Source organism: Saccopteryx bilineata, chromosome 4, assembly GCF_036850765.1.
Source record: "Saccopteryx bilineata isolate mSacBil1 chromosome 4, mSacBil1_pri_phased_curated, whole genome shotgun sequence".
NCBI classification, from domain to species: Eukaryota; Metazoa; Chordata; class Mammalia; order Chiroptera; family Emballonuridae; genus Saccopteryx; species Saccopteryx bilineata.
In genome coordinates, this window is record NC_089493.1 from 187,650,923 (window position 1) to 187,664,768 (window position 13,846).

Consider the following 13,846-nt stretch of genomic DNA (forward strand, 5'->3'; position numbering starts at 1 on the left):
GCCCTCCAACGGTCTGAGGGACAGTGAACTGGCCCCCTGTGTAAAAAGTTTGGGGACCCCTGGGTTAGGAGATGGGCTCAGACTGATTCTAGAATTAAGAACACGAGGCAGGTGTCATACTGTCTCAGTGTTAACAAGTGGATGGCCACACAAAGAGATGCATTTGAATGTCTGAGGACAGTCGCAAGGTTTTCAAACTCTGCAAGGGCGCACATTTGAAACCATGAGAAGGGAAGTGAGAGAGGTTCCGACTCCAAAGGCATGTTCATGGCTTCAGTTCAGGAAAGTTTCACAAGATTTGACTTCTCATTGCCCTACAGTGGAAGTGGTAGAAAAAGCATTTTTGTTAAACAGATGCAAAACTAAGTTTAAAAAAAAAATAGCGATGGCAACAAAAGTAACTCAATTTCTGTCCTCCTAGGACAGAAATCTCACCAGGACCTCCAAAAAGAAAAAAAAAAAAACTGGAAAATTGAAATAGCATAGACTTGCCCTTAATTGCAGAGAAAAATAGCAACACTCTGCACAGCCAAAGACTACTAAGTGTTAAGCATTTTTACATATGATCTCTCCTTTAATAATTATGTCTCTTGAGGGATACAGAATACTTAGCAAGGACGGAAAGTTCACCCCCAAGCCAAGAAAATGACATAATGTTAAAATAAGTGATGGATCAGAATTGAGCTCACTAGTCAGTTTCTCCATTTTTATACACATCTTTTTCTTCTATGATTATGAACAGCACTGAGAGAAAACGGGCATTTGGCAGGAAAAGAAAAAAAAAAACCTGAATGGCCCTGATTCTGTCTCACATCACCTAAATTAAAAGACATTCAAAGATGATAGGTGGCTATAACAGGACAAAATGTAGCAGGATTCTGACATACATTTGGCTGATTTCTCATGGCAACGTTATGACTTCAGCAACTGGATGTAATAACAAGAATTTGAGGAAACGCAAAATCATAAAATCCAATCAGTGCCAGGCCACTGAGAATGCATAGAGATTCGTAAAGCAAGGGCACAAACTCTGATCTAGGGTTCAAATGCTGTCTATTCCATAAATCAAGAGTGAGTTTATTGTGTGTTTTAACGTATTCCTCGAAGGCTCCGAGCTTTGATCTTTGGCTTCCTCTTCTGTCTGTAGATTGTGGACAGCGCCTGCTGAGGGGGTGGGAAGTGGCCCCTTCTGTCACCAGTCATAGAAAAACCAAGTCCAAAGCCGGACATGAACATTTCTGCTACCATAAAGTTCTGAAAGCAACGGTGCTTATCTCACTCACTCTGTTTGCCAAGCAATGCAAATTCAAGTGGCTCTCATTTTACCCACGATTGCTTCCATTTAGAGGACTCTCGATGGCATATATATGTGAAAATCGTATATTTAAGAGAACACATTATTTAAATTGACTTGAATACATTTTAAAAACCCATTACCAACACTATACTTTTTTGATTTTCTTTTGGACAATGAGTTTTTCCATCTTGACAATAGGAATGCGACCCTGTTGAGTAACGATGGCTGCGTGTGACAAAGCCGTCCTCTGGGCTGGGCCGTGGAAACATGTGCGTTGATAAAGTGACAAGACATTATCTTTGGCAATGCCGTGTGGGGCCTGACCACTGCATATAGTATTTGACATCCCAGTGTGGAATTTTGAGGGAGAGGTGGATAGGTACACAGGTTATCCTGACACTGTACAGCTAGTGCTCGACTTACAACCACAATTGGTTCCGACAGACCGGTCGTAACACGATTTGGTCATTAAGTTGAGTAGGCTATATGTACAGTACTGTGAAATGATGTTATAAAAATCTTTAAGTCATATTTTATCATAATTTTCTTTCCTCCTCGCACTGCTTACTTACCTTCATTTTCGTGTCGGGATCAATGGCCTTTCTTTCCTTCTTGGCAGAATGAGGCGTAGACAAAGACCATTTCCTCTTGGTAGACATCTTGGGAGGGGTTTGATGAAAAATATCTAAGACACAAAACACAAACTGCTGTACCGAGTCTGGGATAACAGTTGAAATGGTTGGTGCACGCGGAGATGGTAGTGCTGTCCGAAGCTGGTCCACACTGTCGTATGCCCAGCTGGGCAATGCTTGCACTGCCAGATGCGGAGCAGTCATGGCTAGCGATTGTGGTCATAAAGTCAAATGGTCGTAAGTTGCATAGGTCGTAAGTCGATCAATACCTGTATAGGAGTAAACCTCCTTCCTCCTCCCACCCAGTTCTTGTCTACCTGTGCACATATTAAAATTCTCTGTGGATATCAGCAACAATCTCCCTCCACTGCATCCATGCTGAATCATGTGAGCATGGGTCCTACATTTGCAGCAAAGCAACCCCATCTCCAGTGCAATGGTTCCCTTTAGTTTGCCCCATGTGCCTGGATAGGTCTGGGACTTGCATTAAAATATTAAGATGGGTTCTGGCCAATGCTACTTGAAGGAATATGCCTTTTTCCCCTGTGGGTTTGGCCTTTACACCCAACTTTAAGAAAAGTTTAAGCATTAACTGGGATGATTCCTTAGAGGGCATTTCTCCTTGGGGTACTTTTTAATGTTATAACCACATATATAATTCTTTCTGGCTTTTCTCACAAGGAGAAAAAGAGGGTGTTAGCATTTTATTTTAAAGGCTGTCTCTCTGCATTTTATTATATAAATCAGTTTCCTTGCTGGAGTCAAAGGTCACTCCTCCTGCTGCATAACAATACTCTCGGACTAATATTAAAAGCTGGCTTCATTTTACTTTGTAATATGAAGCTTCACTTTCGAATTAATAGCATCCAAAAGGCAGCTGCCCACATAATGAGTTCCTCTTAAACAAAATGGGAAAACACACATTTATCAAACAATTTTCAGTATGGAGGCTTCAGTTTTGATCTCATCAAAAAAACTTCAGCCAATCGGGCTATTACTTGTGAAAGATGCCAGTTCCACGGGACTGACAGAATGTTGAATAGCCAATGAGTTTATTCTTGCTTATTATATTTCTAGGACCCTTGATAATGTGGAGAAGAGGGGAAGAATGTGGCTTTTTAAAAAAAATATTTTCTAAGCCAGTGTTGAAGAAGCCGTGTCAAAACTGAGAAATATATTTGTAAAGAAAATTGTGTACTTCCTGGGTGCTCTCACATGATGAATGACTAAGGCAAAATTCAATTTGTCTCACTATCAGTGCCATGTATTCTAAGTGTTCTTTGGTGGATTTTATGTCCATGGTGATGCTAGAAATGGAAGCTTTCTCTTTTGCCTTTTTTTTTAATCAAGTGAAAGGCAAGGAGGTAGAGAAACCGACTCTGCATGCGCCCCAACTGGGATCCACCTGGCAAACCCCGTCTGGGGCTGATGTTCTGCACATCTGGGGATGCTGCTCTGTTGATTGGCAACAGAGCTATTTTAGTGCCTAAGGCAAAGCCATGGAGCCATCCTCAAGACTTAGAGCTAATTTGCTCATTTAAGCCATGGCTACAGGAGGTGAAGGTAGGGGTGGAGAAGCAGATGGCAGCTTTTCCTGTGTGATCTGACCTGGAATCAAACCCAGGACTTCCACATGCTGAGCCAATGCTGTACGGCTGAGCCACCCAGCCAGGGCCTCTCTTTAGCCTTTTGTGCATTATCTTTGTACAATGGGTCTCTGTACGCAGTGGAACCTAGTACCAGCCTGGACATGAACTATTCCCTCAGGGCTGACCTCAGTTTCAGCTGCTGAGGGCAAGATCTTTCCTGTGGGTTGCGTGTCTCCCTGTGCAAACAGTGTTAGAGTATAGTTAGTTTACAAAATTAGGTGAGACTTCTTACCAATATCTGTACATATATTTTTCTTTCCCTTCCTCTGATACATTTCCAAAGTGAACACTGCACTCCCTTAGCTTACGATTCTTGAGAGCATCATTTTCGAGTAATTTATTAAAGTAGAGAAAGAATGTGTGGTCAATCCATCTACATGCCCAACTGCAATTTCCTTTTCTTATTGCATTTGATGTTTAATTGCAAACACTGAGAAGAAATTGACCCAGAGAAGTCTTGCCAATCCAACCCACAAGGAAAAAGCCGTTGCCACTTCTGTCAATTTGATTGATAAGGAAACTAGCTCCTTAATTTTTCAGGTGGTTTTTCTCTCATCCCAATGAACCTGCCAATCAAATTCAAGAGACAGGCAAGAATATATATATATATATATATATATATACACACACACACACACACACACACACACACCCAAAGGAGGAGAAGCCACAGGTTGATAGCCTTTTCTACTGCGGCCATTGCTCCAATGTTTTGTTCTTTTTTTTTCTTATTTGTCCTTCTCTCTTCCTCTGTCTATATCTCTTTTCCTCATACTCTTCCATTTTTTTGCTAAGATAGTCAATTTATGGCAAAATGCCTACATCCGTCCCTGAAATGCTACAAGTGACTATGCGGGCTGGGAATTTCAGAGCTCTCGTATCATTAGGTATCAGTGTGTTTTTTCTTCCCACTTTCTAAGTCCAGTGCCTCTGAAACACAAATTTTGTGATCTGTTTCACGTCATAAAATGATGCTCCGGAACGATCAGTGTTTGGACGACTGTGTGTGGTAGGAGCTAAAGACACGGCATGCATGTCCAGGGTCCCCCGTTAGACAGCTCTGGCATTTTTTCCCTAAAAATAGTAAACACATACACATACACCCATGCCCATACACACAATTCTAAGTGGAATGCAAGACATAGCACTGGGAACAGCCCAGTCCTCAGAACCATCTGAGAGCTAAAACAGTATCCTCTCCACAATCGGAGACCCAACCAGTCTCCACTGGAGAAAAACAAATATGGCTGCAGTTGAGAGAGACACAGACTGATCTAATCGATCCCAGCCCCTCAGGGAGGGCGTTCTTCACTTAATTAAGAGCACAGGCACCTGCTTGCTATATTGGCGTCTGCCCCAGTTCACATGGGCAGGTCCGTCCATGGGGTAGGGCACCAGCTTTTACTGATGCATGGTACTGAAACACCACATATTGATCTCTAAAGCTGGTTCTCAAACTGTCATAACACTGTCTGAAGTCCAGCTGGTTGGAATATCGAATGTGAGATAGCTGATTGAGCACAGAGCAAATCTGCGTGAAGCTACACTGCACTAACAGAATCATAAGGCAGAATGCTTCAAGTTATGTATAGATTGCTTCTCTAGGGTCCTGATCATCCACTTAGTTTCTTTTCCAGCAACTATCCTCACTAAGATGTTTAATCAAGACCAATGTTAGCCATTCTATTTACTTTGGAGTAGTTTGGGGACACTCTTGGCCAATGAGATGATCAAATTTTATGAAAGATCAGCAACTCCTTCAGCCTTGGTCCACATGCATGTTAATTCACCCAAATAAAGCCTTTTACGGGAACAGGTATAACTTGATTTTTAAAAATCCAAAAGATGACCAATTTTTTAAATGAATTTCAGGCATTCCTTAATGTTTGGTTAGAAAAAAAAAAGCCCCAGGTAAATACAGTTTATTATCTTAAGACAACTATGGGTTCTAACCATTGACATTCTTGTGAAATTATAAATACACTAAAGTACTAAGTAGATCTGTTTATATGGACTCAGGAGCACTAGCAAACAGGCTTGGACCAAACTTGCATGGATTTTACATGATTCAACTGCTCTACTCTGCACTTTATTACTGCTTGGGCTCTATGTAGCAATGATAGTAGTTAGTAATGTTAATAGTTGATAGAAGCACTAAGATAGAAATGTATAACATTTTTAGATATTAAAAAAAATCAAGTATATGAAACTCCTACCTGTAAATTCCAAAATACAATCTTTAAATTCTAAAATATATTCTCTTTATGTAGTTATTCATTACCTTTAAATGTTTCAAGCCCTTCATATGAAAGGTTCTGTAAATATGCAGAATGATGTTGCTGTCTTTATGTCTTACTTAATTACCCATATATTGGTAAGAATAGTCATGCGGTAAGAATATCTGTGTTTTTAGACAGGATCTGTTTTAGTTTTGGCTGTTTTTCATGATATAAATATCATGTTATACATGGGTATTTCAAGTCTCCAAAAAACACTCCCCCAAAAAGCAGAAGTCCTATATGCTTTCCAACCTACCTACAGAGATGATCACTTTTATCAATTTTTATAAATAAGACTTTAAAATAGACATATATAGAAAGAGTGTGTGTGTGTGTATGTGTGTGTATGTGTGTGTATGTATTGTGTTTTGGGGGAAACTTTATCCTGATTAAAATCAAGTTCTAATTTTTTTTACAAAGCAATATTTTGGGAAATCTTTCAAAGTCAGTGCATATAGATTTACTGACTTTTTAAAGTGCTGCTGAGTATTCTGTAGGGCAAATGAATCATAGTTGATTGAAACATTCTTATGTTGATGGAGATTGGAATTGTTTACGACATTAACATTCTCACATTTAATGTCACAATGAAAATGCATGCAAATAGCAGTTTATCATCTATACCAGATAACTAGAAGTAGAACTGTGTCCAAAGGTAATGCGTTTACAGTGAAAAGAGATGTGGGTCCTTGCACATGGGTTAAAATGCAGAACAATTCTTCACTCTCCTCTCTGTCTGATGGACTTTGCTCTAGATGATCCTGTGTTTTTCTATTTCACATAATTAAGATTTCTGAATCTTTCTCCACTTTCTCTCTATAATAAGACTACAACTCTATCGTCTAATCTTTACCTAGTTTTCTTTACTTCAATTACAACCACTTGATTTATAATACATTTATTTGTTTATTTATTTATTGTCTGCATTTATCTCTTTTGCCCTCTGGTACCCAGATCAGTGCCTAATGCTTAATATTATTTGTTGAATAAGTGGAAAGAAATGAGTGAAGAAATAATACAATTTTAAAACTGATAGCAACTACCAATCTTCGTATTTGGCTTTCTGTCTTAAAAGCATAGAAACTTGTAAAATCAAAATGTAAAAGCTACATACTTTTAAAAAAAACATGTTTAAAGCTCTTAATAAAATTTTTGTTAAAAAATATATACCAGTTTCTCTGTAAGAGAAACATTGCATAGCCTTTGTGTCTCTATAAGAAGCACATAATCATTTTTGAACCCCACCAAATGAAAAAAAGAACAGTTACAGAGATCTTGTGATCAGCTAAAATATCAGTCACTTAGGGCATTGGATGATATCAGGCTATTTGTCTACTTTTCTGGTATCAGTAAGGAACTGAGTAATCTACTAGAACCTCTTCTAACAAGCTTGGTGCTTGAACACTAGGAATCTCACTGACTGATACTGATGTGGTGACACTGAAGTCTACTGCTTAATGTACCCCAGAAGCTCTACCCCAAGAAATATTCTTTTATTCCCTACCATGATTCTCCTTTTGCCTTTTTGTGTGTGTGTGTGTGTGTGTGTTGTGCAGTCTTCAAATGGGAGAGCTAAACTGATGATGATACTACATACCATTTATAACCAAACAGAAAATAGGAATTTAGGACATTATTGTCAATCTGTCTTCACTCTCTTCATTGAATTTTACCTACTTAGTACTTCAGAATGGAAGGTTTGGAGGATTTAATTCTTCAAAGCTAATAATCTTTTTCTGGTAATTTTTAATACCTTAACTCCCTCAACAGAATTTCATGGCTTGAACAACTAATCAAGCCAAAGATGCTTCAAATAAAAATAATGCAAGAATTTCAACATATTAAGGGTCAGAAGACATATAATTATAGAGTAAAAGTCACTTAAGAGAAGCAAAAGTAAGCCCAGGATTGATTCTTAATGTAGGGTTTATTATCTTACAGACGAATTTAAATTTTCAAAAAATATTTTTAAATTCATACCCCTGTTAATTTTAAGTGTGTACTCATTCATAGACTAAGCATCTAAAGGAAGCCAGAGGAAGCTAGGACTGGGGCAATTGATGAGATTTTTAATAGTTTAGTCTCTCTCTCTCTCTCTCTCTTTCTCTCCTTTACTCCCTAGTATGTTGTGGTTTTATTGGTATCACTGCTTATAAGAAATTATCAATGACAAAGTTCAGGCAATGATTGGTATGACTACAGGTACTGGGACTATGCAAAGCTTCAACCTCTACGGTTAGAAAACATTCTAAAAAATTAAGTGAGTAATATATTGTTATACCTTAAAATACAGAAAAGTGTTGTACATTCCAAAGGCTTAGATTGTCACTAGCAGGAAAACACATTTGTGCCAAGTTCATGAATATTAAACAGATATGTGCCATGTGGCCAAAGAACAAAGCATAACAAAACAAAAATGGTGGGAATATAAAAGTAACTTTTTGAAAGGCTTCTCATGTATGTCTGCACTTCCTTTTCATCTCTTTGGCATTTTAGAGTTGGCACTTTTCTTTGGGTTTTTAAAAAAATCAACTGCTTTGCTCTGAATAAGAATGAATCACCAACTTATTTCTGTGTTTACCAAGAGGAGCTCAAGAGTTAGTGTTTTTCTTGGTGAATTAGCCTCAACAGACACTGTCTTTATAAAAGTAATTAGAAAATGTAAATTCTTTAAGTTAGGGTGATAGTTAAAGAAGTTAATTGGTTGCTCTCCACAAAGAAATTTTATCTATTCTATGACTCCTCTATTTTGTGATTTTCATTTAGGGAAAAAGAAAACATTACATTTAGGTCAGGGGGGAAAAGAAGAAGACTCTCTCTACTCATGAAAAATATTCCTAAATTCTTTGGAGTTGAGCCATTTTTCTGGATTCAAATTCCAATTCATTTGGCTGATTGCATGTAAATTTCATCCTGAGACACACTTGTGTGTTATTATTTCAAGGATCATGCTCTTGTGAGAACTTGCGAACCTTAAGTCCAAGTTCTTGGGCATGAATAAGAAAGTAATGATTGTGTGAACACATTTTATTCATTATTCAAGTTCATCTATTCACATATTCAACAGATATTTACTGACTGTCTACAGGATGCACAGCCTTGTGCCAAATTGTAATGTAATGATGAGGAAGAACAGACATAATTTATTCTCTCATGCCTTAGGAATTATATATAATTGTTTTCTGGCAAAATAGAAATCATTCCACAAGAAGGATGTTTTCTCATCTAACAGCCCTATAGAAGGTTCTGAAACAGTCAATGGAGACACTAGAAATTTAGTTAAAGAAACAATTGCTTGACTCTAGCCAGGTAGATACTAAAATACATAATTTGGTTGTTCTTATGGTTACAGAACATTGCTGATCATCTGTGGAAACAGTTGGACAACTTTGTGCTTGACAAGAGGTGGCTAAGGCTTACGGTGGAAATTATCCCTACTAGAACTTCAGAACACTCTAGGGGGAAAAAATGAAAGGATTGCCAGTTAATTCAAAATGGGAAAATAGAAAAATAGAAATAATTACTAGTATGTTCAAAGTTATGGTCCCATTCAAGAGACCACCAGGTGCAATAAGATTATCTTTTTAACTATAAAAGAATATGAACATTGGGCCTGACCAGGCGGTGGCACAGTGGATAAAGCATCAGACTGGGATGAAGAGGACCCAGGTTCGAAACCCCAAAGTTGCCAGCTTGAGCATGGACTTATCTGGTTTGAGAAAAGCTCACCAGCTTGAGCCCAAGGTCTCTGGCTCAAGCAAGGGGTCACTCGATCTGCTATCACCTCCTGGTCAAGGCACATATGAGAAAGCAATCAATGAACAACTAAGGTACTGCAATGAAGAATTGATACTTTTCATCTCTCTTTCTTCCTGTCTGTCTGTCCCTCTCTATGTCTCTGTCACACACACACACACACACACACACACACACACGCCAAAAAAAACACTTAAAAAAAAAGAATGTGAATGTTGGTAAAATGGCAGGAAAACAGATTTCGGATTAAAATAAAGTTTTAACTCAGAGTTGGAAGGAAAGTAGTTTTTCAATAAGAATAAAAGAGTTTGGACATTTTGGATGGTAACTATGTAATGAAGTCATTTTATGTGCAAGGTAATCTGAGATAAAATATTGATAGTCCAACTTTTCTGTTGATCTTTGTGTTCATCTTCATGCTTAAGTTTAAATCAATAGAGGATCAATGCACCCACATCAATCTCTGAATACACCTTGTTCACCCATGGTTGTGGTTTTCTCCCGTGAGGAAGTCAGAGTAACCTCTCCAGAGCGTGGGGGAGGAGAAGCCGGGTTTATAGAAAGGTTGAAGAGGAACCATTTAATTCTCACTGTACTAGGCTTTCCCAGGAATGATTATGTGCTTTTTATGAATGTGACATTGAAAATCTGTACTTTTTATAGTACGCAATGGCAAAAAAAAATGTAAGCTGTAAAATGTTGCTTTAAAAAACGTGTTTAAAAACAGTGTTCTGACACTTTATTGCACAATGAGCTCTTACATTAAGCATTTATGGCAGCTACAAATTCACAGCATGGTTTTGATGCAGTAATAAAAAGCATCAAAATGGGTCCAACTGACATTTTACAGCCAGAACAAAGGGTTGAAAGTTTAAAGCTTATCTGTAGTTACTACATGCTACATATTAGCTGCATTATCTGTAACAAGATTATATGTTGCCCACGCCAAAGATATTTCTAATGGAAGACTATTAGTAAATTCAGTATTTCCATCACGTTCAAGGACGAAGGACATGGATTTATATGGTCAAACAAACTTAAGATAATTGGGAGGAACTCCGGTGTTTATTTGTGACCACCGAGTGAATACACAGTTCACCCAAAATCCATCCTTGCTCACAGCAGCCAACCAATCTCATTTTTAAACTCTTCTCTGGAGTTCTTGTCAGTCTCTACTCTTCTGGTACCCATTAAGGGTGTTGAGTCAAAAGTTCTCTCCGGTATTCCGTGTATTTCTTCCTTGGATTTTTGCAAAACGTTGAGAATGCCTTTGATACCCTCAACTAGCCAGCACAATAACAAACATGCAGTGGAGTCCAATCTTCCTCCTACTCAAATTCTCCACCTGCCAGCACCACAATTGTGGCTTTTTATCAATATCGAATTATTGTGTTGGCCGGGTGTTATTTTGTCTGTAGCACATCCAAATGCGTGACGGTTTCTAAATTGCTAGTTTGAAAGCTTTAGAGATCAGACGTATGAAAACAGGTGTCCTCTACGATTCTGGCAGTTCATGTACAGGGTTTCCAAGGTGCATTGAAGTCTTAAAAGAAACATAAATAACTAGCTTGATCCATGGATAACTAGATAGCCTTTGAAAAGAGTGCATGATCTGTGGCTTTACTTAGTTTATGAATTTGTGGAAGAAGTACTAGAATTATTTTCCCAAGCCAATTTGTGTGTGTGTGTGTGTGTGTGTGTGTGTGTGTGTGTGTGTGTGTGAAATTGCCACTGCCAAAAGGATCATGACTTGGACATAACATAATCCAGTGTCTCAGTATTGCAGTGGAAGCCAAGATGTGCTCTTCCCCAAGGGCTGGTCACATTTGCCTGAATGAGACGCTCCTCAGTGTTAGTGTTGGACAGACATTTTGGGATTGAGTTATATAAAGATATTTACCAGCCAATCTACTCTCAAAAGTCTGGACAAATCAGGCATATTGCCATCAATGATCAAACGCTTTAAGATTCTTTTTAGTTAATAAATTAAAATATATTATAGACCCATAAATCTTTTTCAGATTTTATTTTTTTCTTAGATTTTAACATCTTTTTATTTTATTTTTGTCCATGACCTTTGATAGCACGGGTGTCACTTAGATATATGACAACTTATATCTAGAGTCAGACAGCTTCTATTCCCTGAAAAGAAATGTCAAACAATGACATCATAATGTTCATATAATTAAAATCCTGGGGTGGTATTCAAGTTATTTTTGTTTCTTTTTGAGACTACTCTGGATTTTTTTTAATTTTATTTATTCATTTTAGACAGGAGAGAAAAAGGGAGAGAGAGAGACAGAGAGGGAGAGAGAGAGGAGAGAGAGACAGAGAGAAAAGGTGGGGAGGAGCTGGAAGCATCAACTCCCATATGTGCCTTGACCCAGGCAAGCCCAGGGTTTCAAACCGGCGACCTCAGCATTTCCAGGTCGATGCTTTATCCACTGCGCCATCACAGGTCAGGCTACTCTGGATTTTTAAAGTCACATGTTCCATAAGGCTGTCTTACACATATGAAGTTCATACCACCCTTGAAAATACTGTGTGTACAGAGACAGCCTAGAACATATAACTACTTCTAGCTCAAAGATATATTTTTGAGTTCCATTATGTATACATATTATTATAATTATTTCATAATCTCATAAAAATAAGGCAGGTTGTTTATTCTCATGAACATACATGAGAAAAATTGCATTGAAAGCTAAAAATATACTTGGAAAATTTTTATTACTTTGTAAAATTAAACAAAAATTGTTTTTATTTAAGAACTAATAACCTCTATTGTTACCAGTATTTTCTAATTAAAAGTGTTATTAATGCTATTGTAACAAATTCAAACAATGTAGGAATGTATAACATTCATTATAAATGTTTGTTGCTACCTATGTCAACCCCATTTGACTGTTAAGAGTTTGACATTATTCTACCCATACTTTTTTCTTATACCCATTTACATATGTTTATACTGTTTAAATAAGACTATACTACTTGCTTTTTACAATCAACAGTGTAACTGAGGCCTTAAGTTTAGAAAGGCTGCCTACCTCTCCCTGCCTTAATGATCATTGTAAAAACTGGTATTTTATGGTTTTATTTTTATCACTTAGACTTTTTTTTTTTTTTTGTCCTCATATTCTGTGTTTTTTTTTTTTTTTTTTTTGCACTTCTCTGAAGCTAGAAACAGGGAGAGACAGTCAGACAGACTCCCGCATGCGCCCTACCGGGATCCACCCGGCACGCCCACCAGGGGCGACGCTCTGTCCACCAGGGGGCGATGCTCTGCCCATCCTGGGCGTCGCCATGTTGCGACCCTCCTGGGTGTCGCCATGTCGCGACCAGAGCCACTCTAGCGCCTGGGGCAGAGGCCACAGAGCCATCCCCAGCGCCCGGGCCATCCCCGCTCCAATGGAGCCCCGGCTGCGGGAGGGGAAGAGAGAGACAGAGAGGAAGGCGCGGCGGAGGGGTGGAGAAGCAAATGGGCGCTTCTCCCATGTGCCCTGGCCGGGAATCGAACCCGGGTCCTCCGCACGCCAGGCCAACGCTCTACCGCTGAGCCAACCGGCCAGGGCCTCACTTAGACTTTTTAATCCACCTTCAACTTGGGGAAGTTGATCTGGTATAACTTTATTTTTGTTTCAATATGCTTAGCCAATAGTCACAATGGCATGTAATAAGTTATAACTTTTTGACTTTGAGTTTCAAATGAAATTAAAATGTTGTAGTGGAGAAAAGGGCAGAGGTTAATGAAGGAATCCTAATTTACACTGGGTCAGCAACCAAAATAGGTAGATTGTATCTAGCATGAGATAAAGAGCAGCAATGTCTACTGAGAATTCTTAGTGAGGTTGTCAAATTACAGTCAAAAACCTATCAAAATATATATTCTATAGACACAAGAAGCGCCTGATTCCATCAATGCTTTTAAAAGAGCGGAACTTGGAAGGGCAGCAATGGAAGAATTAGGAAAGATAACAAGAGCAGAGACGTGCCATTAGACACCAAGGCTAAGACCATCCGCAGCCTCCCGTTCTCGGTTTCTAACGTACAGATGGAAAAGGTGGGCAGTGAAGAAGGTTGATAGTAAAAAAGAGACGGATCCCTTTAAAATATGGTGTTAGAGGAGAGCTCTATGGGAGCCCTGGACGGTCAAAAGACGAACAAGGGGTCCCAGAGGAAATGAAACCTGAATCATCCCCGGGGGCAAAAAAAATGACAACACTGAAGCTGTCC